This window comes from Mytilus californianus, unplaced genomic scaffold (genome assembly GCF_021869535.1).
Source record: "Mytilus californianus isolate M0D057914Y unplaced genomic scaffold, xbMytCali1.0.p SCAF_3, whole genome shotgun sequence".
Taxonomy (NCBI): Eukaryota; Metazoa; Mollusca; class Bivalvia; order Mytilida; family Mytilidae; genus Mytilus; species Mytilus californianus.
The window spans coordinates 30067360-30094026 of NW_026262679.1; the positions used below are offsets into that span (position 1 = coordinate 30067360).

A 26667-nucleotide genomic window follows, 5' to 3' on the forward strand; every position below is an offset into this window, starting at 1 on the left:
CCGTTTTACAACCGTTTTCGGACTGTATGCCAATATATACACCTGATTTATGATGGCAATTTTGTTCTGATTTCTAATTATTTTGAGATTTTGATTCCTATTGTCGTTTGTGGAAATAAAAGAAGGAAAGTCTGGAATTAAATATAGTCCCTCCGGCTCGTAGTCGTCTGACGCATGTGTCATCGCACAATGTACAAGAACAAGCGGGAAAGTAGAATGATTTTCTCAAATTTTTATAGCGACTTTTCATTTCGGTAAAACCACGCTATTTATAAACCATTTATACAATTTGCAAATACTATATGTAATTTGATATATAAGTACATGCACATATATGCTCTCTTTCTCTCTGTTGCGAGTGCGTTACGATATTTCTCTACACTTATAACTTTAATTTTTACCCTTGGTATCTTCTGTCCAGTCAGAGTCATGTTTCTCATGCGATGTTTTCTGTATAGTGCTTTGTAAAGAGTGTACAGCACAAACCCCCTTATGAAACCGTGGGTGATTTCAGCTGCATCGGAGGGGTAAGCAGATCCTGCTCCAATTGTGTCACCCGTCGTGTTGCCTATGACACGTCAAATTTCGGTGATAAGTCGCATTGGTGATGACATAATCGAAGAAAGGGACGGGATATTTTCTATTGAAAAAATAATGTCAAGGAAAGAGGTCCATATACATTTTTCATATCTGCACTGGCCAATGTAACGTTGAAAGTACTAGCTTTAAGACAAAACAGAAAGTCTGTATATAAACACATGCGTGTAGTAAACAACAAAATATGTTGCGGCAAGATTTTTTCTTGACAAAAAGAATTCATTTCAGAAGGAAACATAAAAAAAATAGATTGTTTCTATTGAAAATAAGGTAAAAAAATAAATACATTATTGAGGTTATTATTCTTGTTCATGTATTTTATTAAAGTCGAAAAAAAATTGTTTGTCTTGAGAAAAAACCCACGCCCTTCACAAAAGATGAATGGTCATTGCCTCGCTCTATTCTTTCAATTGGATGTATATTTAGATGATTTTTTCAAGAGTTGTCAACTTGAGATATTTAAAGAAAGCATAAAGAGACCAGACAAAAAGTTGTAAGTATCAAAATTTATTTGGTAATAGGTTTAAGTATTTGTAAGAAATAAGACATGTTTATCGTAGACTGGTTTATGCTGTTTGCTTTTAAAACCTCGACAGCAAATATTTTATTCATGAATTACGAACAGAGCAAATTAAACAATATATCAAATAAGTAGCTTATGCAAAGTGGATTAATATGTTATATAAGATGGGTGCAAAACTTAAGCCTTGCAACAGGACAGGTACTAATAACTCATATAACTCTTCAACTGTTTCGGTACTTATACATCCCTCGGATTTCAAATGTTTGGCATTGAGCGTTCCTGATAAAGGTAAATCCAGAAAAACGCTTCGGACGCATGAAATTATTAAACGTGTTGTTTTCAATTTTTTACATCACTGGGTCGATGCCTCTGCTGGTGGACTATCAGTCCCGAGGGTATCATCAGCTCAGTAGTCAGTACTTCGGGACTGACATGATTTATAACAAACTTTTCTAGAATTGTCCGTTTATAAATTTTGAAATTATAAAGAAACTAAGGTTTCAACTCCCTCAGGCAAAGTTGACCTTAGATAAATTTGGCTATTGTTTTATGTATTTTTGTCATATAGCTCTTCAACTGTTTCGGTACTTATACATCCCTCGGATTTCAAATGTTTGGCATTGAGCGTTCCTGATGAAGGTAAATCCAGAAAAGCGCTTCGGACGCATGAAATTATTAAACGTGTTGTTTTCAATTTTTTTCAAACTAAAACAGACACCCTATCAGAAAATGTCTTCTGCCGTACTGGAATGGTCCAGATGACTCTATTTGTATTTCCCATTAAAACACCTCAAATGAATACTATAAAGATAAATCACTATTGTCGACTGAAAGTACAATTTTGTTTTTTACTTGTGGAATATTCAATTGTCCGGGGTTTTTTTGCACACATGCTTATATTACTTTGATCTACAATGAGTGTTATGGTTATTATAACCAGATGACTCATTTTCATTGAATCGGGAGGAATATGTTTAAAGTGTGCTTAAAAAAACGGACCAAAGCAACAATACCTGGTATACACAGCTGGATTGATGCCAGTGATGGCGGGCAGTGTCAGTGATTTTCGTCAATGGCACCTCCACAAGGTGTTATCCCATAATGATATGTCACTCATGTTATCATGTGCTCATTTATATACTTGTTATTTCGTAAACCTTAAATGCATGTGTAAGGTTTCAGACTGTGCGATACATTTATAGCAGTTACCTTTCATAATTTTACGCATAACCACCTACTTAACAAATCTACCTGAAATAAGTGGGATTTCTATAATATGTTTTTGATTAATAACATTAATTATTATACCTCAGTATGTCTTTTCTATATAACAAAGAATAAAATATTTATGCTATTTCATTCCACAGACTATTTGCCAGTCAATAGTTTCAAAGACTATTACCCCAGTCAATAGTTTTATAAACATATTTCCCGTTCTTTTTCATACTAATTTTTCATTGGACAACAATGACGTCAAAAATATTGACAAATAACACACGGGCATAAAACAACCTGATAGTCCATCTTGTGCATGTTTATGTGACTATTTATTTTTTACGTGAACACCCTGAGGGGCTCACGCCTATATATTGTTGATTTTTGGTAGCTTCTATGGGCCATTCGGAAATCTCCGGAAACAAGATTCTCGGAACCTCTCGAAAACTTTTGATCATTTATACTGGTAGTTATCTATGTCTTTGATACGGTCCCTCTATGGATAGGCTACCACGTGACATTGTATATATCAACAATCAAAGTTCATTTGTAGATCGGATAGTAAAAAAATAAGCACTAGGTTGCAGTCAAAAAATCATTTATATGTTAGAACCTATTATGCCTTTTGAAAAAAAACATATGTCTTTTAATAATGCGAATGTTTATTAAATATCAAGTATAATGATAACGCAATTATTTAATTCATACTTTGAGAAGGTTTCTGTACGCGTTGTGTGTAGTATTTAATACAGCGTGCTGTTGCGCATTGTGACACAAATCCTTGATTGTGACAATAAACATGGGAATAGTTTATTAATTTATAATGTCCCAGAATAAACTACTTATTTCTGAACGTTTATCACATTATATTTACGGTATTTCAATCATAGCCTGGGAAAATGTCGGAAATCATGAAGAAAAATATTTATCGTAGGTCGGAAACCAGTCGGAAAGATAATTAAACAAACAGATTTTTCTGTCAAAAGTATTTAATTTCATTAATTGATACTACCAGACCAAGAGAATATTTATTAAAATAATTAAGTTTAAACCAGGAACATATATGTTAGATATACTGTTCCCAGTTTAAACTGAGACTAAATTTATCCTTAATAGAATATAATTAAAACTGTTATATATTATGTCCCACATGTTTGAACAGTGAATACATTTATGAAAATAATATGCAACATATGAGCACCAATGAGCAGGGATGCGTACACATAAGTTAGTATCTAAATTTTAAACGGTAGTGAATGAAAAAAATACTTGCATGGTTTCAATTCACAAGGATTTTAAATCCTTGCATCTCACAAAAAAACGTAATCAATGTTTTTCAATAATCATAAAAAAAAAAAATATTTTATACTGTTTTAGTATGGATTTATAAGTCTCTGCTTATACTTTGTATAGCAATATATTCATATAGTGGAAAGATAAATTTAAGTAGAGATTGATTTGATAAATAAAATGTCCATCAGTAAATACTTGACGTTTGTGTTCATTGATGCTATATTCTAAATTTTCGGAAAAGATTCATTAACAGGAATGTATGTTAATTATTTAATTTCAGTTTCTTTTTGTTTTGTTTTTAATAGTTCCACCTTATAGCATCTAAATCTTTGCAATATGGTACGAGTTTGAAAATTGTATTCATTGTGTTGACCAGCTATCATACACGTCTTGGTTCATTTACATTATATATCACGCTGTTCACACGACACACTATCGGTTTGCGTTCACACAAATTCTGGATTAAATGGCAATAAATCCGGAGTCAAAACACTTGAGGTAGGTAGTTTGACATCCGAATTCAACTATTAAACATTAGAGTTGAGCCTAGATTAATATATGTGATGACGCAAATGCGTATTCTTATCCAGAGTATCAGTGCGTATGCTTTCTATTAACTACTTCTTGCGCAAAAAAAACCACGTGCATGCATAAATATTAATTTCACTCGCGAATGTGAATTTTCGCTTTTCTTATCTAAATACAGGACACGACAGTAAGAGCTTGACATGTGACTTTCAAGCATGGTCATCATTACTTAAGGTATTCTGACCTCTAGATGTTTCTCTTTATTTTTTGAGTGACTGTTCTATTATAAACTTTGACATTTTCGAAATGCTAAGGATTTTCTACCCCAGGAATAGATTACTTTAGATGTATTCGGCGAAACCTCAGTTTCAAAATTTTGGGTCCTCAATTCCTTTCAACGTCGTATTTTATTAGGCCTTTTTAACTTTTTTTATTCGAGCGTTTATATAAATTGGTTCTTTTGAGAGTAAAACTATGTTCAGGTATTCATAAAACTTCGGGAAAATAAGATATTCTTCAAAACCAAGTTTTTCCTGTAGAATGTTTGGATTGATTTAAGTAACTTCAGGAAATCCTTAAAAGTTGAGATGTTTTATGAGACCAAAATAATTGTCAGTATACAAGAGGTCCCAATGAAGCTGGTGTGTTACTCACAAGAAAAATATACGAAACCTTCTTATAATTTGCATGCTATAGGGTTTCACTTCACAAGGAAATTGGACTTTACATTATATCTATACAACATCTACCATGAGTACAAACAGCTTCAATAACGAGTATAAGAATAATTGAAGGCCTCCAGGAAACAAAATATGAAGATATGATAGATAAAATAAATGCATCCAGATTATAAAGCAAACTGAGTGCTTAAATTTATATTGCGATTGGTTTGTGCAATTTGAATTAGACATCCGGTTTGCAAAAATTGGGATTTGAAATAGGATTATGAAAACATAATGTACACTCCCAAGTAATAAATAAAATAGTCAAGCCTTAAAATGTAAATTCAAATAGTAGCCGTATGTATACACTTTTCTATTCACAACTCTCCAACATTGCTTTCAATTGACTTGTGCAAGAATCTACACACAATTACATATTTTTCAATAATATCATTATTATCTTATTCTATTCACAGTCAATTATTTCAAATCAAAAGCAAACAAAAATTCAGCAACAATTTTTTGGTGACAAGTCAGCGGTCTCGGGTTCACGCGTTGCTTTTCTTTTTTTAAAGAAAGCAACTTGTTTTCCAAGTGGTGTATGTAGTCTTTTTTTTTTTGGGAAGTTTTTTTGTTCGGTATAATAAAACACTTAATGACTGGTTATGAGTGTAATAGCAAGTGTGTTGTCCCTTCGATACTAAGATTTCGCTTTTCCTCAAATGGAAAATCAGATAAATGTTATTACTGTCATTGCTATTAATAATTCTATCAATCGTGCAATGACCAGACACATTCAGAAATATGCAGCAATATTACACAAGGTAATTCAATACAGGAAATTACTTGCTTCATCAATTAGGACCAATATCTAAGTCAGTTGCAAGAATAACACAATTTGAGATTCTTCTAACTTTGGATGGAAATCGTTCACCTGTCGGTGCATTTCAATTTCAAGGCTGTTGTGAAACGTAAGTATTTGAAGTTTACAGAAAAAAGAACTAGAAAAGCATAAAAATAATAAACAAGCAATTGAAATTCTATGAGACAACAGCTATATTGATACCCAGCGTAAAAGGCAACCCACCAAAACATTAACATACGTGTAATGATAGATATTATGGATATTGATTCTATTTGGACATCTAGCTATAGGTTCGTAACAGACTTCTAATACATGTTAGAGTAATAATAAAGTTGTTTTGCCTTATTTGTAATTTTTTTTATTTTGCCTTCAATCTTTTTCATGCAGTTGGTTGGTTGCAGATTTGGAAGAGTGCATATTAGAATAACTAATTGAATTAATATATATCAGCATACAGAAAGAATATTGATAATAAGGAATAGTAGTGTAAAGCGTAGGAAAATCAGAGGTTTCTGCAAACTTGTAACGATTGTGATTGAAGATTTTGGAGTAGATATTTAGAATTTTTAAGGGTTTTCATATGATAGACAAACTTACAACAATCAAAAATGTGAAATAAACCAAATTCATGCCATGTAAAGCATGACGTGTAACTAAGGCGACAGTAATTTACCGATGTTCAAATCTCGTAGATTGAATAAAAAGAGAAATATCAAGAAAATAAACACATCGTTTTAGTCAACCAATTTGAGAAAGTTATGCCATGCTAGAACGTGGTTTTATTAATCATCTACTACGTATTAATGCCATTTCATATACTAACCAACTCCTTTTACAATGTAAGTCAAGTACGATGATCGGATTGGAAAACAAGAGAATTAATTATACTACATGCGTATATTTGATTGAGTCGACAGGAACCATGCGTTTCGCATAAATTCTGTCTTGCATGCATACACTCACTGTTATGATACGTTATTCTAGGGTTTCTGACAGATAACATTGGAGAAAGTCTTAATAAATCAATGTAATGAAGAGAATTCATGTCGAGAAGAGACAGTACCTATTATTAAAACCATAATTATACCATCACCATAGTATATGACAATAACGAGATGCGGTGTGATTCTCAATGAGACGACTATCACCAGATACCAAAGTACGAAGATGAAAATAACATAGGGCACTGTACGGCCTTCTACAATGAGCGAAACCCTACCGTATAGTAATATTTAAAAATCTACGTTTGGAATTTCAACTTCACAATACGTCAGTATTTTGAAAATGCAATACTGCAGTCAGATATTGTAAACTTTTCCCAGATATCTGGACTGTTAATCTTTTAACTAGATCTTATAATTGAAATGATAAGTTTTATGAATTTAAATACATTACAGACAGTACATTGCAGTTGCACCATCAATTGTAGTGATCGATGGTAGTACAGCGAAATACCAACAATAATATTTAAACTTTCCAGACAATATGGGTTGGAAGCTGTCGGTACATCAATTGCAAATATTTGTCATGACTTTATTATCAAAGTAAGTCATAATGTGTAAGACTTGTTCTCGTTAATACATTATTATTAAAGGATAGCCTATGTTCAGAAAAAAAAATCCTATTTTTGTTACCTTTACCGAAATTGTGAATCCGTGTTTGCATTTTAATGGGGGTTTTCAAAATGAGTCCGTTCTCTAATACACATATCTCTCACAAACAACTCCACTTTCTCTTTTGCAACAGTCAGTTATATTTGTGTCGTCCTTAAAATGGTCTCTATACTTTTTTTTTATAGAGTTTATAACTTTATGCTGAACTGAATATACTTATCAAAGATAAACAAAAAAGCTAGTACCTAATAAAAAAGCGTAATAAACGGAAAACTATGGAACGCCACAGCTGTCTTTTGTGGAACTCTTATATAACGTTATGTTGTTTTATTATTACTTGATGATATGTTGTCTTTACGTAATGATGTTTTGATATAACTCAATATGGCATAGTCATTACTTAATGATATTTCGATATTTCACGATATGGTTTCGTATTGACTTGATATAGTTTTATCATTACTTGATATGGTTTTGTCATTAATCAATGTGGCTTTGTCTTAGTCAATGTGGTTACACCATTATTTAATGTGGTTGTTTCATTAAGCAATGGTGTTTTAACATTACTTGATGTGTATGTGACTTAACGTAATGTAGTTGTTTCATTACCTGATGTAGTTTTGTTGTTTCGTAATGATGATTTGCCAATTCTTTATATGGTTTTAACATTACGTAATGATGTTTTAAAATTTGACGATTTGACACTTAATGTTGTGTTTGTTTCAGTATTTGATGTGGTCCTTTCATTCTTTGATGTGGTTATCACATTACGTGGTGGAGGTAAAACCACGTGACCATTTCGGAAAAACTTGTTCTTTTTTTAAACCGATTTCACTATGTCATTTGTTTAATGTACTTGGAATGAGTTTCGCCATCCATTGAGTTCAAGTTCAAATTAAAGTTCGACTCGTTGTTCAGAGTTATTCGGTATGAAAAAGGAGAACGACAGACAAAAATAAGAAAAAAGTACTAAACAATTTACAGTCTTTCGGCCATACGGTGGATATCCCTAAACAATTTGGTCCTGCCGTTTTTTTTCTTTCTTAGTTCTGAAATGGAAGCAGTATATATAATAATTAGTGAAAGATTCCACGGAATTCTACTCTCTCCTGATATTGCTGCTGTCAGTGTAAAAGCGTAATGTTGACTGTACATTTATTTGTACATTTATCGGTAAATACAAAATTAAAAAAAGAAATGTTTTTCTGTAGATGCTTTATCTAGATCTTGAAGAATAACTCCTATACAAGTTTTGTATTAATCCATTGAGTTTTTCAAATTTATCATACCAAAACAGTCTAATTCGGTAATATTTAATGCAAAAAAAAAAACCTATATAAAAATAAGAAAATGTGGTATGATTGCCAATGAGACAACTCTCAACCAAATATTTACCACATGACGTAGAAGTTTTAAACAACTATATTTGACTGTATAGTCTTCAACAATGAGCAAAACCCATACCACATAGTATGCTATAAAAGGTCCCGAAATGAAAAATGTAAAAACAATTTAAATGAGAAACCTGACAATCTAAATGATGAAGACGCCGACGCCACTAACCACAACGAAATATAGGTTTGTTGTGTCTCACTGCCGCTACATTAATGTCCCAGGTTCAACACAAAAATCAAAAGACTTGTACTTTATTGTCGGCAATGAGACACTTTAAATCATCTCACACTAAAGTCACAGGGAAATGGGGGGATCGGAATAAGCGACAAACATCAATTCCATAAAAGATGATTTTTTAAATTTTTTTTAGCGTGTATAATTATTTGAACATATACGAATATCAATCTGTTATTATTATAAATTGCATACTCTGATATATATCGCACTAATTGAAACAACAAACTTTTTGGAATATCTGTTTCACAAGTGACGACGGATATGTTCCAGTTTTCGTACCACAACCCCGTCCTCTTTTCCTCGAACGGGAACTACCAAATAAAACCAAATCACTGGGTTTATACTTTCACGAATAACACGACGGCTACCACACGTTGAGCAGAATCTGCTATATCTTCTGGAGCACGCGAGATCATCACCAATGGATTTATATTACCCAGTAATACCGATCTATTGATTTAAGCCTATTGGAACTTTTTTTTACATTTTCTTATGTTGTGCTGTTACATTACAGTCCGAGTTTAAGTTAGGGTTTAGCGCTCACATACATGTTAAACTCCGCCACGTGCACTTTCTGCATGTGCCTGCCCAAGCCACTTGAAGAACCTGTGGGTCAATGGTTGTCATTGTTTACTGTGTGTCAAATTTGTTTTTCGTAGATTGTTTTGTTATAAATTTGAATTGTTTCACATTTTCACGTGGTGGCCTTTGTAGCCTTTTTTTTACTATACGGTGCGTTGAAGGCTGTACGGTTGCCTATGATTGCTTACATCCATTACTTTGACATTTAAACTTTAGTGGATAGTAATCTCATTGGCAATCATTACACATCCAACTTTATTTCAATTTCTATGTTGTGTTTTGTATACTGTAACATTGTTTATGTTTTGTACAAATACCCCTCAGCCCACTTTTCGGAAGCCCGAGCAAAAGCCCTTGATCTTCGATAGAAAATTTTAAACACCGTGACGAACTCATATTAGATAACTCCAATTTTAACTCGAAATCTTAATCTAAACGAAACTCATATTCAACCCTGACTCAAACTCTACCCCAAAAGGCTCCTCAAATTCAAAGTTGAAGTTGAATTCATTATTGTAACTCGAACGCTACCTTTGACTCAATCTTGAAATTGAACCCGAAACTCAATGCTACTAGAACTTTTATTCTAATAATGGCTTGAATTATAACTTAAATCGAAGACTTAACTCAAAGTTTAATTCGAAACTTTAATTTAAACTCTAAGATTAATTCGAAACTTTAATTTAAACTCTAACTCGATGGATAGCCACACTCATCCAAGGCACATAAAACATGGAAATCTATGATCTAAAATAGAACTAGTTTTCCCGAAATGGTCACGTGGTTTTACCTCCACCACGTAATGTGATCACATCAAAGAATGAAAGGACCACATCAAATACTGAAACAAACACATCATGTAGTGTAAAATCGTCAAATTTTGAAACATCATTACGTTATGTTAAAGCCATATAAAGAATTGGCAAATCATCATTACGAAATAACAAAACTACATATGTAATGAAACAAATATATTACGTTAAGTCACATACACATCAAGTAATGTTAAAACCACATTGCCGAATGAAACAACCACATTAAATAATGGTGAGACCACATCGAGTAATGACAAAACCATATTAAGTAATGACAAAACTATATCAATTCAATACGAGACCATATATCGTGTAATGTCGAAATATGATTTAGTAATGACTATTCCATATTGAGTTATATCAAAACATCATTACGTAAAGTCAAAACCATATTATGTAAAGACAAAATATTATCATGTAATAATAAAACAACATTTATAGAATAACTAATCGAAGAATTCAAATAGAGAAAAATATTCAACGAGTGACCGAACAACACATTGATTCACGAATGCGCGTAGCGCATGAGTTAATTATCAGTGTTGTTCGGTCATGAGTTGAATATTTTTCGATATTTGAATTCTTTGATTAGTTATTCTTTTTATTACATTGGCAAATGGCTTTTTTGTGAAATTAAAGTAGAAAATGTAAGGAACTATATCGTTTTCTACGCATTCACAATTTGTTTTGATCCGACGTTATCGACGTCTTGACAACGCCTATTGTTGTATGACGTCAGAGGAGTGCAACAACCACGTTTATTTCACATGTGAAATTATCGGTTTTTATTTCACTGGGAAATCAATGTAATTCATTGCAACCAATGTAATAAAACGTTATATCAAAGTTCCACATAAGACAGCTGTGGCGTTCCATAGAAAACCGTAGAGTAGCAGCGTTTAAGACATTTATTTATCGGCTTTGAACAAATCTGGCTTGACAATGTCGACATTGTAATTAACTGAATACGTTTTCGCTGATATTATAAAGGAATTGATCTTAACCGAGAGAAGCACACCAAATAAACGAGAATTTTATCTATCTTATTCATAAAAGGAAACTATTTAAAAGTCATACATTAAGTCTACTTTCAGGAATTTCCTATTTGCCTCTGTGATTGTCCTTCCACAACTTCTTTCTTTTCGTTTAACTGTATATTGTTAAGTTGATTTATATCTCCAGATATTCTTATCTAAATGTTTTGAATATGGCTTTTTACTTTACGCGCGTTATAGAACATGATCAAGGAAATCGGTTCAAAGATCTTAAAGGCTTACGAAGGAAAAGATGAAGTAAAATTTTATCTTATTAAAAATAATATCCTTAATCACAATGTAAATATTAGTATTTGAATCGCTATATGTAATACATGAACGGGCATATATAAACTACAATTTCAATGTATGAAACTATAGTAATATCAGATGTTCAAGCCTTTATGTGATTTAATGACAAGCATGCATACAAAATACAACAAAAATATGAAAACTTACTTTTTAATGTTTATTTGTAGAACCATCAATGCACCTAGTGGAATTAATGGTCGTTGCAGGGAAGAATTAGATTTCTTAACATTTATGATGGTGTATGTGGTCAACAATCCAAATCAATTAGAATTTGTACCAGTCGTTTATAGTAGATACTGTCAATATGTGAATCCTTAAATAGGGCATACAAAGAAATACATTGCATATATTTCTAGAAATGTAGTTTAGTATTTAGCATCGGGGTAAATGTTTTATTAAGTAATGTTCCATTTCTTCCCGGTAGGAATCGCTTTCTCTAGTACCTTTAAAGTACGATATAATTTAAAATTTTCCATCTAAACAGCGATTTAAATGTTCAGTTAGTTGAATTTTCCGATATTGTGGAGGTTTTATTTGTTTTTTGAAAAAAAATCTATATGGTCAAAATACTCATGTGGTCCGGTCCGTTGATAACCAAACGAGTATTATACTCATATGGTCCGACCATACGCATATGGTCATGACCAAACGCGTATGGTCCAAATACTCATATGGTCTGGAACATAGATACGAACCCGTTCACAAATAGTGTTACCGGTCTGACCTAAACAAATTTTGGTAATTCACGTATATGATGCGTAAACTTTGTCAAATTATTCATTTTGAGAAGATGCAAAAAATGTTTTGAGTAGAAACCCAGCTTAAGATCTCTTAATCAAAATCAATTTTATGCATTTTGCTTCCAATGTAGAGAAACTATTTAGGATTCTATTCCCAAACGTTTAAATCAAATGAGACAAATAATGCATATTTTGAAATAATATTTAAATCAGATGACTACCTTTTAAGATAGGCTTTTTTTATTAATTAAATTTTGTTATACTATATTTGATAATCTCGACTTTTGATGGATCCTTTTTCACTGAAGACATTAATTTTCGAAATCGCATCTGGTGCAGTAAAATTTGTATCGTTAATGTTATCAATAATATCACTTTTATTTGAAGTTAGCCTCCTTGTCTTCTCATTACGGAGAAATATTTGAAATTTGCAATATCACATTTAACTATCTCGCTTTGAATAATAATCTTTATTATCTGTAGTTTGCTCAATTTCTTCTGGTTAAATGCCAAACGTGTTTAATACGATGTATACATTGTTTATGACCTTTCTTAAAGGATTGCAAGAATGACGTGACTTTTAGTAAATACTTTATTTAAAACTTCATGATTCCTATTTTTAAAGGCGGTTGCTGTAAAAAAAAAAATAGTAATTTAATCTATCAGCAATGTTTGGACTAATTTATACAAAATTCCTGTGCATTTATTTACATTTATTGATGATGGTTCCCCTTCTCCCTCTTCAAATGTTCAACTACGAATGCAGACGGACGTGATGTATGTCCTTATTTGTAACAGTAATTGCAAATATTCAACTGCATTACATCGAACTGCAGATATTATTGTACATACTTTAAACCAGGTGATTTTGATTGTCTCGAAAGGAAACATTTTTGTGATAATTGTACGTGGTTGAAACTTTCATTTTATAACTCACCTTATTATAATATTATTAATATTTATTATTATATGTACTCTAAACTGAATCGCGGAACGCAGATCGTTTAAACTTTCAGTGACGAACAGACTGTCTTTGGAATACCTAAACCTAAATATATCAAATAATTTTCTTGTGTGGTGCATATGTGTCTTCTAAGTTGTCGCAATGGGGCCTAATTAAAAAAACGGCCCCATGAGACTTAAGTTACGACAGTAGCAAGCGGCAAATATTTTCAATGCAATTCTATTGAGAACGCCCAAATAGCTTTTGTGTCTTAATCCAATGTGGAATAAAATAAGAAATGTCCAATTCCTCTTGCAAAAGCTAGAAATCAGGATATCTCAACCGTTGGAACAAAAGTAAATTCATACTTTTTGAATGTTTCCTGTGTTCCAATAAGGCAAGCTTTAATAAGGGACTTCTCATTAAGAATGAAAAGAAGTTAGAATTACCGTAAACCTTGCGTTCCGCTATTTTAATTAGAAATTGATAATTCATGAATACATAGTTTGGTGACCAGTTGGTCACATCTAGTATCTCAAAAAGTACCAAAATGTATAGTTAGGTTTATTTCAATACTTTGACTCTCACCTAAAAACGAGAATGAGAGTCGGTTGAGAACTAAACCCTACCACCAAATAGACGATGTGAATTTCCCATTGTGAACATTCCACATTTATGTAACAATATGCTGGCAGCACATACATATGTTGTACGTATCTACCACTTGATACGATGTTCCATTTTACAACCCCTGGGTCGATGCCACTGCTGGTGGAGTTTTTATTCCCCGAGGGTATCTGTGTTGACATGACATATCATTGATATGTTCATAATCATAAATTAACTGTTTACAAAACTTTGAATTTTTGAAATACTAAGGCTTTTCTAACTCAGGAATAGATTACCTTAGCTGTATTTGGCAAAACTTTTAGGAATTTTTGGTCCTCAATGCTTTTCAACTTCGTGCTTTATTTGGCCTTTTTTTACTTTTTTTGATTCGAGCGTCACTGATGAGTCTTTTGTAGACGAAACGCGCGTCTGGCGCAAATACAAAATTTCAATCCTGGTATCTATGATGAGTTTATTTTCAATCAGGATTCTCTTGATAGGTAGTTCCAAGCTACTAAAAAAACCAAGGTATACAAATTTGTTATGTTGAATCTTCCTTCGGAAGTTAAACGGATGCCATCATAATATTATTTATTGTTACAATAAATCCGTCACAAATGGCCACAGCTATATTTCTTTTATCTTAAACGGTCATACTGTCGTCCTTCCTTCATTGTTGTCAGTATAATGGAATTCTATGCATCTGTCATACATGTGTCATATAGCTAGCTATAAAACCAGGTTTAATCCACCATTTTCTACATTAAGAAATGCCTGGACCAAGTCAGGAATATGACAGTTGTTTTCCATTCGTTTGATGTGTTTGAGCTTTGGATTTTGCCATTTGATAAAGGACTTTCCGTTTTGAATTTTCCTTGGAGTTCGGTATTCTCGTTATTTTACTTTTTATTATGACAATCATTGAATATGTCATATCACGGGAATTTTTACTTGTAATGATCATCAAGAACAACTTGCCCTTTCAAAGCACCTTAGTTTGCCCCTGAAATTGTAGGGTTCGTTTTGTAAATTGTCTTTTTTTTTGTTCTTGGGTCATGGTGTTGTTCATTTTCCTCGACTTATTATTTCCCCTTGGTACATTTTTGAACTTATTACCGGTATGTTAACTTATTCTATCATGATTTTATTAGGCCATATTCGCTCACATAATGCATTTAGTACAATGGCTCAAAACATTGTATCTTTGTTTAAAACCACTGATTAAATTACAATTAACTAGATATTGATAAAAATCTCGTAATTTGAAATTGATAACATATACTTAGAAAACGTAAAAATGAGCAATTAGAAATACATATTTATAAGCTTTCTGTCAAAAAGTAGCAAATATTTTCACAAGATGTTATTCAAAATATTAATCTTTGGTTTTATTGGCTTTATTTCGTTCTTCTCTCATCGTAGAGGTAATATTTGCTCGAACTCGTGGTTTTTTCATCTGGTCTTCAAGTAATGTGACCTTTTTCTGAGTTTCGATAACCTTTTCCTTAGTTGTTTCACAAATGTTAACTACTTTTGCCAATGTCTGCTTTATATCGTCCATTTGCTCTTCGTGTCTTGTAGACTTTTTTTCCTGCATTTCTTTCAACTTCCGTAGGTACTCATTTTGTGCATTTATTGTTTTATCCTTTTCCTTCATTTTTCTTTGCAATTCTAGTATCTGTTCATGGAGATCTGCTACTTGATCCTGATGATCCGTTTGCAAGGACTTTATCTCATTTAAGATCTCATTTTTTTTCTCTTTGTAGTGTTGCTATATCTCTATAAGCTTGTATTAGTCTGTCTTTCGGTCTTGTCCCATTACTTGGTACCTGCAATTATAACTTTTTTTAGTTTGTGGATCAACTCCTCAAAAAAAATTTCAAAATACAAGACAGAAAAGAAATTTGTTGCCAGAACATTTAAAATCGATAAACCGGTAAAAACTCATCAAATATACCAGGCTAACAATTTTGTACACAAGACTACTTCGTCTACTAAACACTCACTTCGCTTTTGATGCTGGAATCACAAGTTAAAAGACAAAATAAAGTACGTAAGAATCATCAGTGGCAAGACAATTTGAAGGCCTAATAAGTTGAATATTGAAAACAAAAGATTATGAAAAGATAATGAAAAGTTGACCATATACTGATATTCCATGTCAACACAAAAGCGTGTTGACTGCTGGCTTGGTGATGGCATCGGGGAAGAAACGTCTACAAGCAAAAGTATCCACCCAGAGGATGTAAATACTCACTAAGGCACAATGTATATCATAATTATCACACGCCAAACGCGCATTTCGTCTTCCTAAGACTCATCCATGGCACTCGAATCAAAACAGTTGGAAGGTAAAATGAAAGACGAAGTTGAAGTGCATAAAAAAACAAAAAATCACTGATATTTCAAGTCAACACGAAAGTGCTGACTACTAAATTGGTGATACCCTCGGCCTCATCTGTTGTGGCATCGACCGTATGATTGTAAACACTTTTGATGATTCTTATTTATACAAAACGAACGTCTGGAGTACAAATATATAAACATGTAATCATTGATGCGCTTTTTGGATGTATTTCCAGAGGGTGTATTAACAGATCGGGAGTTTGAGAGTTCCCACTGGAAAACCATAATTACATAAATTTTGATTGATTTCACCTAAGACAATTGTCGGCATTCTTACTCTTGAGAATTTCCCAACCTTTTCTTCAAAGCCGCATTATGCGACGCCGTTCTAGTCATGTATTGGTTTTGATATGTATCATAAATCACTTTAGATTATTTGTCGACCAAAAGTACAGGCAAGTTTTACATTTACTATAAACTGAAAATAGAAAATAAATATTTTGATCAAAATAGTTAAAAGAATAAGATATTTTCAACAAAACAAATTTTCTACATTATTTTGGACAAAACGAATTTTCTACGATATTTTTTATATCCATTTCATTTCAATGCACACTTTGCATGAATGTGTGTGTGTTATTGCGTTGAACGTTCAATTTGTATTCTAGTGTCCGAATAACCCAGATGGAAATAATCATACCGACCGTAAAGCCCCGCGTAAAGCCCTTGTCTTACTGGGACGTCCGTTTGAATGTGCGGTATAAATCACAACATGGCCGGTCAGAATAGGGACGTAAAACCCGATTCCTCGTGAAGAGAAAGTGTCAACTCTCAGCCCGTTAACAACCCTTGTAACAACTCTTTGATCGAGGAGTCCTTAGGTGGGATGTTACCAGAATAATATCGGTGCCTATCCAATGTACCCTCTTATTCCAAATTTCACGACCTTCCTCCCGGTCGACCCTTATTGCAGGTCTTACCGTATTGAGTGTTAAGTGTTAATTGTTCTCGACATGAACATGAATGCAAAATTTGTAACTGGACTTTAAGGAAACAGCAATCAATCAATCGTGTGTCTGTCCTAGTCTGGAGCCTATAATTCAGTGGTTGTCGTTAGATGCTGTCTGTTATATTCTTTTAAGTTCATTCTTTTAGCATTAATTAAGGCAACACTAGTTCAAATCTCGTAAATCAATTAGGAAGAGACAAATATAGGTTACAAACAGAAACCGAGTAAATCGCAAGAACTTCAAAAATAAGCGAGACCATGCTCGACTGGGTACACGTCTCCTGATATGCATGCATCACCATGCGAATTCACAATCGGGAAAAGAACACAATTGGTATAATTGAAGATCAGTTGACTATACTGGTTTAAAGATCTATTACCGCGAGAACATGTCGCAAGTTAGTTGAGACACCGACGCATCTTATCGGTCAACCAATTCGTGCTGATTACCTTAAAACTTCTGTAGTATCGATTTCAATCGTTCTTACTCATTTATCTGTTGGAGAAATTTGTGTGTAAGGAGCACATCCCTGTCAATGAAGTCAGAATAGTGTGAACATGCACGAGCGTAACGTCTTAATTGAGAAACATAAACGCCATATGATGGAGCAGAGGGTATGTTACTGCTGAAAACTGGGAAGTTGATAATTGGAATATTGAAATCATCACGTGTGTCATATATTCTAGTTTGAAGTCATCCATATGTGTCAATATTGAGGAAAAGATCCAGATATGACTCAGACCTTCAACTTTCTGTAGTATCCTTAATTTCAAGTTGACGTGAATATATGAGAAGTTAGCATTCCTTGAAATGTGGGTACATCAGATCGTTGGTCTTATCATTTACCATTTTGTCATGTGGGGGCTAATAGTTTACGATAACTATGATTGTTGCTAATGTTGAAGGCCGTACGGTGACCTTTATTTTCTTACATCCATCACATTTTAATCATTTTACATGTAATCAATGGTCGATAGTTATCATGGTTATCGCAATGGGAATCATACAACATTTCCTTGTTTTATGAGGAAAAATTAGTATGTTAAGAAAAATGCACACAAAAACATTTTAGAAAATGTTTTACTGAATGGTCAAACTTTATTTGAGATACTGTCACTGTCAGTTGAATGTAAAAGTATGAAGATGTGGTACAATTGCCAATGAGGCAACTCTCCAACAGAGACCAAATGACATAGAAGTCACCGTACGGCCTTCAACAATGAGCAAAACCCATACCACATAGTCAGCTATAAAAGGCCCCGAAATGACAAATGTAAAACAATTCAAACGAGAAAACTAACGGCCCGATTTAAGTAAAAAACAAACGAAATTTTTTAATGTACTGCTTCGATGGAAAACAATACGAAATAATAAATATTGGTTAAAAGAAGTTTGAAGAACAAAGACGGTCACCCGAATAGGTGTTCAAGTAAGAGCTTCTGTGATTTACTTGAAAAAAGGCAAAATAAATACAAACACATCCGTTCAAAATCTATATTTCTTCTAGTAGGTTGACTTGTATTCTTTGCGATGTCATATTGATATATCCTCTAGTGAAATGTGTTAAATGATAAATTAATGTCAGTGCTTCGTATACAGTATGAAATTTATAAAGTGAAATTTTCATTTAATTAGCCGAAGTAACTAACTTTGTTATAACAAATAATACACATTTCGAAACAAATAAAATAATAGTATAATTCTCTTTTGAATTAAGATTGAATACTCACCCTTGTGCCTTGGGTATAGGTCGCAAAACCTGCAGTGACAATTTCATATATAATGTTCAGCAATAAAGAAAAACTTAGATCGAAATACATTTCCTTTTTAAACTAGCTATATGTTTGCCAAACATAGCACTGGAACATTACAAAAACTAACATCTCATTTAACACCAGTTTATTTCCTTTTAAAAGAAGTTTTGAAATACATGCGAATTACTTCATCATTATGTTTAAAAAAAATGTATCGTTGTGATTACGACTTACTGTGGATTCATTTACTTTCCTGGTTACCACTTTTTCTGGATTATTTGGTGGAAATCTTTCCTTTTCGAGGATATTTGATTTCATGGTTTAGCTAAAGACTGCATACAAGCCGTTAGAAGTTTTGTAATTTGTTGAAAATTTAAATTCGTGGTTCACCAGTACCCACTAAATCCACGACAATTAGTATTCCAAAAATAAAAATGAAACCACATAATAAACATATTACACAATGAGTCATGTGAGGATGCTCAAAATCCGTATAAAAAGGAGTTGAAAACATTTTTTTTAGCAATACTGCATTTAATATATATTTGCACTTTCTTCCGTTTTTAATGTTCACAGCAGTTGTATATATTGTGATAAAAGCAAATATTGAGTAAATTTTTTACTAATCATACAGGAAACCAGAAGACGTACAGAGGTTTACATATGGTATCCAATGGTAGATAGATCAGTGTCTATCTTAAATGTCAAGTTTAATATCATTTCTTTTTATTCTTTAGTTTTTTGCCCATTATTCTATATTCGTGATTTTTTGGGGGGAATGGGAGAAATAAATCCCTTTTTCTTTATATGTAACCACCGTTTACTCTTTATTTTCTTTAATCGTATTAAAAACCAACGCCTATTCATGGCGTCTTTTATTGTATTAATTATTTTTAGCTCACCTGGCCCGAAGGGCCAAGTGAGCTTTTCTCATCAATTGGCGTCCGTCGTCCGTCGTCGTCGTTAACTTTTACAAAACTCTTCTCCTCTGAAACTACTGGGCAAAATTTAATCAAACTTGGCCACAATCATCATTGAGGTTTCTAGTTTAAAAAATGTGTCCGATGACCCCGCCTGCCAACCAAGATGGCCGACATGGCTAAAAATAGAACATAGGGGTAAAATGCAAGTTTTGTCTTTTGTTTTGAAAACCGTTATAAATATAGAAAATCTGACGGGAGCAAAAATGTTCAGAATGTTGACCTCTACCAATTGTTCATATACGTCAAACTGTCAGACGACTTCTTATAGGAGTTATTGCCCTTAAATGACAAATTTTGCCATTTTTCTCATGTTTGCTTATTATCATGTAAACTAAAATAGATAGAGAAAAATTTTAAACCGCAAAAATGACCAGCAAGACAAGCTCTACAAATAAGTTTGTCAGTCGACGCCTTATCAGAGTTATTGCCCTTTGATGACGATTTTTACCATTTTTTTGCGTTTTTGCCTTATATCTTAAAAAAATATAATAGATAGATAGAAATTTAAATAAGCAAAAATGATCACCAAGACATGATCTACAAATAAGACTGATGGAGGAAATCGTCGGTTTACTCCTGATTGGAGTTATTGCTCTTTAATGACGATTTTCACCATTTTTTGCATTTTGCCTTATATGATAAAATTATAATAGATAAATAGACACTTTAAATCACAAAAATGATCAGCAAGGCAAGATCTACTTACAAATCAAATTTAGTTAGTAGACTGTCATTCTTTATAGGAGTGATTGCCTTTAAATGAGGATTTGTTTTACTCTCTTTTGTGTTTTGAGCAAAAACTAAAGAAGATAGAGAGAAACTAAACAGACTAAATGATCAGCAATACAAGATCAACAAAACAGAGATTTTTGTCATGAATTCTATTTTCGTTTACAATGTTGGAGAGGAGTGTCCTTTGTTGAATATGCACATAGACCAAGGTGAGCGACGCAGGCTCTTTATAACCTCTAGATTTCTTTAATGTCTTTTCGAAATTACACATATTTTCATCGTTAGGTCATTTTATATATAGGCGAGCTAATATAGCCACCTCATTGTCTTGAATAATGCACTCACACTTGCACCTTATTTAGTCATGAGCGTTCCTATTGAAGGTTATGCCAGAGTGTGTGTTATGTACATATAAATCATATCCTTTGGGGTTTTCAACAATTATAGATTAGAAATATACCCGTTATATATTTAAATTGTGGTAGTATGATAAATCATATCACAAGAATTATTATTATATGGAAAATTTGAATAACATTTTCGTTGAATAAATATGATTCAGAAGTTCATCCTTAACTTACAAAATACGGCATATTCGTTCTAACTTACGAAGGCCTCGGATTGCCCCCTTAACTGCTATTTCATTATTGAAATTCTTATCTTGAACTTATTTATGGACAAACAGAAAGTCGGTCCAGTAGAAATAAACAATAGGACAAGATCTGGTCTATGAAATTTCATTTCCGAACAAATACTCTTGTGTCAATTTTATGCAATAATACCAGGTGGGCGGTACAGATTTCTTGTAGCCTTTAGTTTTTGTATAGCGTTCCGTAGTGATCGCAATTGCAGTTCGGGATACACAGATATACAAACAAGATAATATGTCATGCAAAATGTTACGTTTCAATAGTTTATATTTCATGTATATGCCTTATAGCCAACTATAAGGTAAGGGTTTTTCTCATTGTTGAAGGCCGTACGGTTGCCTATAGTTGCATTTATCCACTTCATTTGAACTTTGGTGGATAGTTGTCTCATGGCAATCATATCACATCTTTTTACTTTTATTTAAGCAGACAAATCAGGCTAGGCTAGGTATAAAATGTATTTCCTTCATTTCCAGGGCCTGTTCAGCATTTCAAAAATGAGAAAGTTTGATGTGATCAATGAAGTAAAGAAGTAAAGGTCACCGTACAGACTTCAATCATTCAACCATGTATTCAAATGATGTCAATAGTTATGCGGTTCTCAATGGGCGTACAGAAAAGAAAATGATAGGCGAAAAATAGAGAAAATAGACCCCATAAAAATAAGCCTCCAGATTTTTTTAAAGTCCCCATGAACTACCATTTACTTTTTTAGGTATATTTAAAGTCAATGCAGCTGTACATGTTTTCACATTAAACTTTTGAAAATATACCTGAATTTTCTTTTATATATATTTACTTAAAAATTTGGTGGTCAATTAAATATGATCAAAGTCTATATACTCAAATACTTTTAGGTTAAATCGATAGTTAGGATGAATACAGCGCAAGTCATAGGTGTGCGTTTTAACAATATACAACATTTTTATGATTCCTATCCCAGATACTAAATTTAATTATTGCGATTGACTAAAAAGGTATTTACAAGAAGACCAAAATCCAAGGTAAATTCAAAAAGGGGTGAGGCCATAACACATGACAAAATCAAACGCTCGACTACACCAACTAAATTTGCCAATTGTTATTTTTTTCTCAAAACGAAAAACAAATGAACGCAAATATTTCATCTCGGTCTCTAGTAAGTGTTTTACTACTAATCTTTTGGTGCTTTTAACGAATTCCTTAACTACTATCAAAGAACTTATCGTTAATTTTTGTAATAAAACATATGAAAACAGTGGAATTAACCATTTTGGAGTGTAAAAAATTCTTTGGATGTTTTAGATAAATTACGTGCTTTTGATGGTCCTTTTGATTCGGTTGACAGTTTTGACTTTTCCACTCTTTATACTACACTTCCACACAATCTTATCAAACAAAAGTTTTCCTATCTATCTAAATGGTCGTTTGATAAATCTGGTTGCAAATTTATTTGCTGCAACTCATATAAAGCCTTTTTCTCTAATGAGAAAGGTAAATATGCTAGATATACTTACTGGAGGTGTGATGAGATGATTAAAGCACTAAATTTTCTCCTTGACAACATGTATGTACGTTTCGGCAATAAAGGTTATCGACAGATTGTAGGTATTCCTATGGGCACCAATTGTGTCCCTTTAATAGCAGACTTGTTCCTTTACTGTTATGAATCACAGTTTATGGCCAAACTCAGTAAAGAACCGTCTAAATTCCATTTACTTGATAAATTTAACAACACTTACCGTTATCTTGATATTTTTTCGTTAAACAATCAAGAATTCTCTAACTATACTGCTGAAATTTACCCAAAGGAACTTACTTTAAATAAATTTAATATCAACAGCAATAACTTCCTTTCCTAGATTTAGATATTTCAGTTTTACACCAGAAACTCTACACAAAAATTTACGACAAAAGGGATGATTTTTCTTTCCCTATTGTTAATTTTCCCTTTTTGGAATGTGATGTTCCTTTGGAACCGTCTTACCGTGTTTATATATCCCAACTCGTTTGCTATGCTCGTGTCTGTAGTGACGTTTTGGATTTTAATGAGCGTAATCTATGTATTACTAGTAAATTATTGTGTCAGGGATTTCGTTACCACAAATTACTTAAAACATTTACTAAATTCTTTCATAGATACATAGATTTGATCTGCAAGTTTGGTTGTACCTGTAGAAAAGGAAACTTATTTCAAACGGAATAGCACATCCTAAATTTTACGGAGATTTGTGAACCGAGCCCGGAAATTTAGATACGATCCGGGTAAACTTATCAATCCTTTAAATAAACTTATTCTAAAAGGTTACCTATGCAACACTGTAATTAAATCTTTGAATATTGTTTTTATTGGTATAAATATTGATTTTGTTATCAGTAAATTAAAACCATACTAAATATTATACATATGTACTTTCACGGTACTACAATCTGTCGATACCTATAGTTTGGCGTTACACAAGGTCATGTTTTTCTCTGACGTAATGACGTCTTTACACTAAATCCATTGGATGTTGGATGTGTACTGATTGATATTTTAGTCTTTGATACATGATTTTTTCATTAGTTTTTATTGGCTTTGAACTAGCTGTCAGTAACTGCGAGTACTCTCAGATCTGTACTTAGTGTCTTTTTGTTTTTGGGATGTATAAGTACCCGTCCACGTCCACTCTGTGTTTTTGTTAGATATATTTCTATTTGTATCCATCTGATGAGTTAAGCCTTTTTCAACTGATTTTTACAGTGTGTTCTTATGCTGTACTGTTACACCACTGTCCCAGGTTAGGAAAAGGGTTGAGAGCTCACACACATGTTTAACCCCGCCACATATTTTATGTGCCTGTCCCAAGTCAGGAGCCTGTAGTTCAGTGGTTGTCGTTGGTTCATGTCTGTCATATTTGTTTTTCGTTAATTGTTTTGTTATAATTTATGCCGTTAGTTTTCTCAATTGAATTGTTTCATATTGTCGGGGCCTTTTATAGCCGACCATACAGTATGGGTTTTCCTCATTGTTGAAGGCCGTACGTTGCCTATAATTGCTTACATCCACTTCATTTGAACTTTGGTGGATAGTTGTCTCATTGGCAATCATACCACATCTCCTTATTTTTATATGGACTGATTAACCTGTGTTTATCAATTTTCTAAAAATCAAATTCTGTTCAAATCAATGTTCATGATATCATTAGTATTAATATTTCAAGCGAAAATTAATATTAAGAAAAGAATTTAAATTATTTTATATGTTTTTACCTTTTTCGTCTAAACTGAGAATCTGTTCAGCAACATGTGCATTGCCGGAGTCCATTAATGCGGTAATAAATTCATCGGATGCCCCTTTCTTTAGCACTTCATTGATCACCTCCTGGATTCTTTCACTGTGTGGTATTCCATGAAAAACAAAATTGGGTCTATCGTGAAATCCGATAATTTCCTTTGTAATCAACACGTCAACAATATTCTCGATGTTTGTTATATTTTTTTTTATGTACACCAAATTCTTGATAATGGCTTCAGTAATAGGGTCGCCGCTCATAGTTTCGTTAGTACGTATACACTGGCATGTAAAGCCTATCGCATTTGGCATATTGTATTGATCTTGTATGTAATATAGATATTAACGTTGCAATTTAAGTGTAAGAATATTTAAAAATAATGAGTTATTGCCTTTAATTTTATGTATCAACGCATTTTGTATCATTCAGAAGTGATATGTATTTATAGCTCGTCATGCTTAAAGATAAGTAAAATGTCATTAAGTTTGGCAGATTGCTAAATAGATTAATAGTACTTATGTTAAATTTGCATCTCATTAAAATTTCGAAAAGATCATTTTTAAATCGCAGTCTTTAAATTAACTTATTTCAATTAATCTGTCCATAAATAGCCCATGTGTCTTTTGTATGATCGTGTTTTTGAAAAATGAGCTAACTTTTATATCATGTTTGTCTTTGCTTTAAACTTATTTTGTCACCATGAACGAATGTCGGGGTATATACTATAATTCTACGTTTCTTTTATTCCACACTCTTTGTTCACCTGAAATCTATAAGATGATTGGAGCAATTTTGACAATAACTATAATCACCAAGTTTATATGTGTATCTGAATTTAGATGTTTAAAAAATGTCCGCCATCTCCGTGGAAACAGATACAATTTAAAACATTTAAATAGGTACCAACCATAAGGAAATAATAGAAATGTTACCTGTCACGTGTAAAAGCGCCGTCTGACTTCGGAATTTTCAAAATGACCACCGTTGCATGGAAATAGCAAAAGAGTGAAAATATGAAAATTGTTCAATTTGTATATAACGTTTATAGAATTGTGACCATTTATGTTTATACGTACAGTTAATGTTTGAAAAGGCCATTACCAAGCAAACTACAACTTTGGGAATGACATTTGTTTTTTGATTGCAATCGCAAATCTAGTTGTGTTTGTGATTCAACAAAAACCTTCTAGTTATGATATTACTTTCAGCTGAACAAAGTATAACATTGAAGAAGTTACCCGAATGAACACACCAGCCTGAAGTACAATTGTAGTAACCTATGCATGCAAGTGATTCAAGTGTGTATTTCTACTAAGAAAACGGAAAATTTAGTATTTAAAAACGTAAAATCGTCACTTTTGTCATACATTTTTTCGATGAAGTAGAAACTTTCATTGTTATACGAAAGACAATATTTGAGGGTCTTCATTTCTAGATTACATTCTTTAGGCTTTATTTTTTGCCAAGTAATCTCTATTTATCGTCATATTTTTGGGCCCCATTATTCTGTTTTCTTTCTTCTTTTTTTTTTTTGGGGGGGGGCTTTATTCTTTACACATTTGTGTATGAGGTTAAATAATAAAATATTGTATAGTCTGTAAACACCTAACAGGTCCTAATAAATACCCAAATCATGTTTATTTAGTTTATCTTTTTAAATCGATCCCTCATTAATAGGCAATAAAAGTTAACCATTACTGCGGTTGGATAAACGAACAGGATGTTTCCCTTTAAAGTCTAGACATTTTCATCTTTTCGTGTTAAGCTTGATTTATTCTGAGATAATTTACTTATAACTGTGTTCCTTAATTCCATCGAAACAGATCCTTCGTTTTGAAAACAGTGCTGTTTTTATATAGATGTAAATAAAGTGAGCATCCTGCTTGGTCCTTTCCATTGGTAAACGCAAACACTATCATCGATGAAAGATCTTCTATTTCATTTGGACTATTGGAAATGAATTAATTAAAAATGA

At 32.6% G+C, this 26667-nt stretch overlaps 1 long non-coding RNA gene across 1 annotated transcript; it reads right to left on the reverse strand.

Annotated features, from left to right (window-relative positions):
• Positions 1-15307: 15307 nt before the first annotated feature.
• On the reverse strand, positions 15308-25004 carry LOC127734351 (uncharacterized). Its single transcript, XR_007997522.1, has 3 exons — positions 24670-25004; positions 19050-19078; positions 15308-15792 (listed from the first exon to the last, which is right to left on the reverse strand). It is a non-coding gene; the product is annotated as an uncharacterized LOC127734351 (long non-coding RNA).
• Between the last annotated feature and the right edge of the window lie 1663 nt (positions 25005-26667).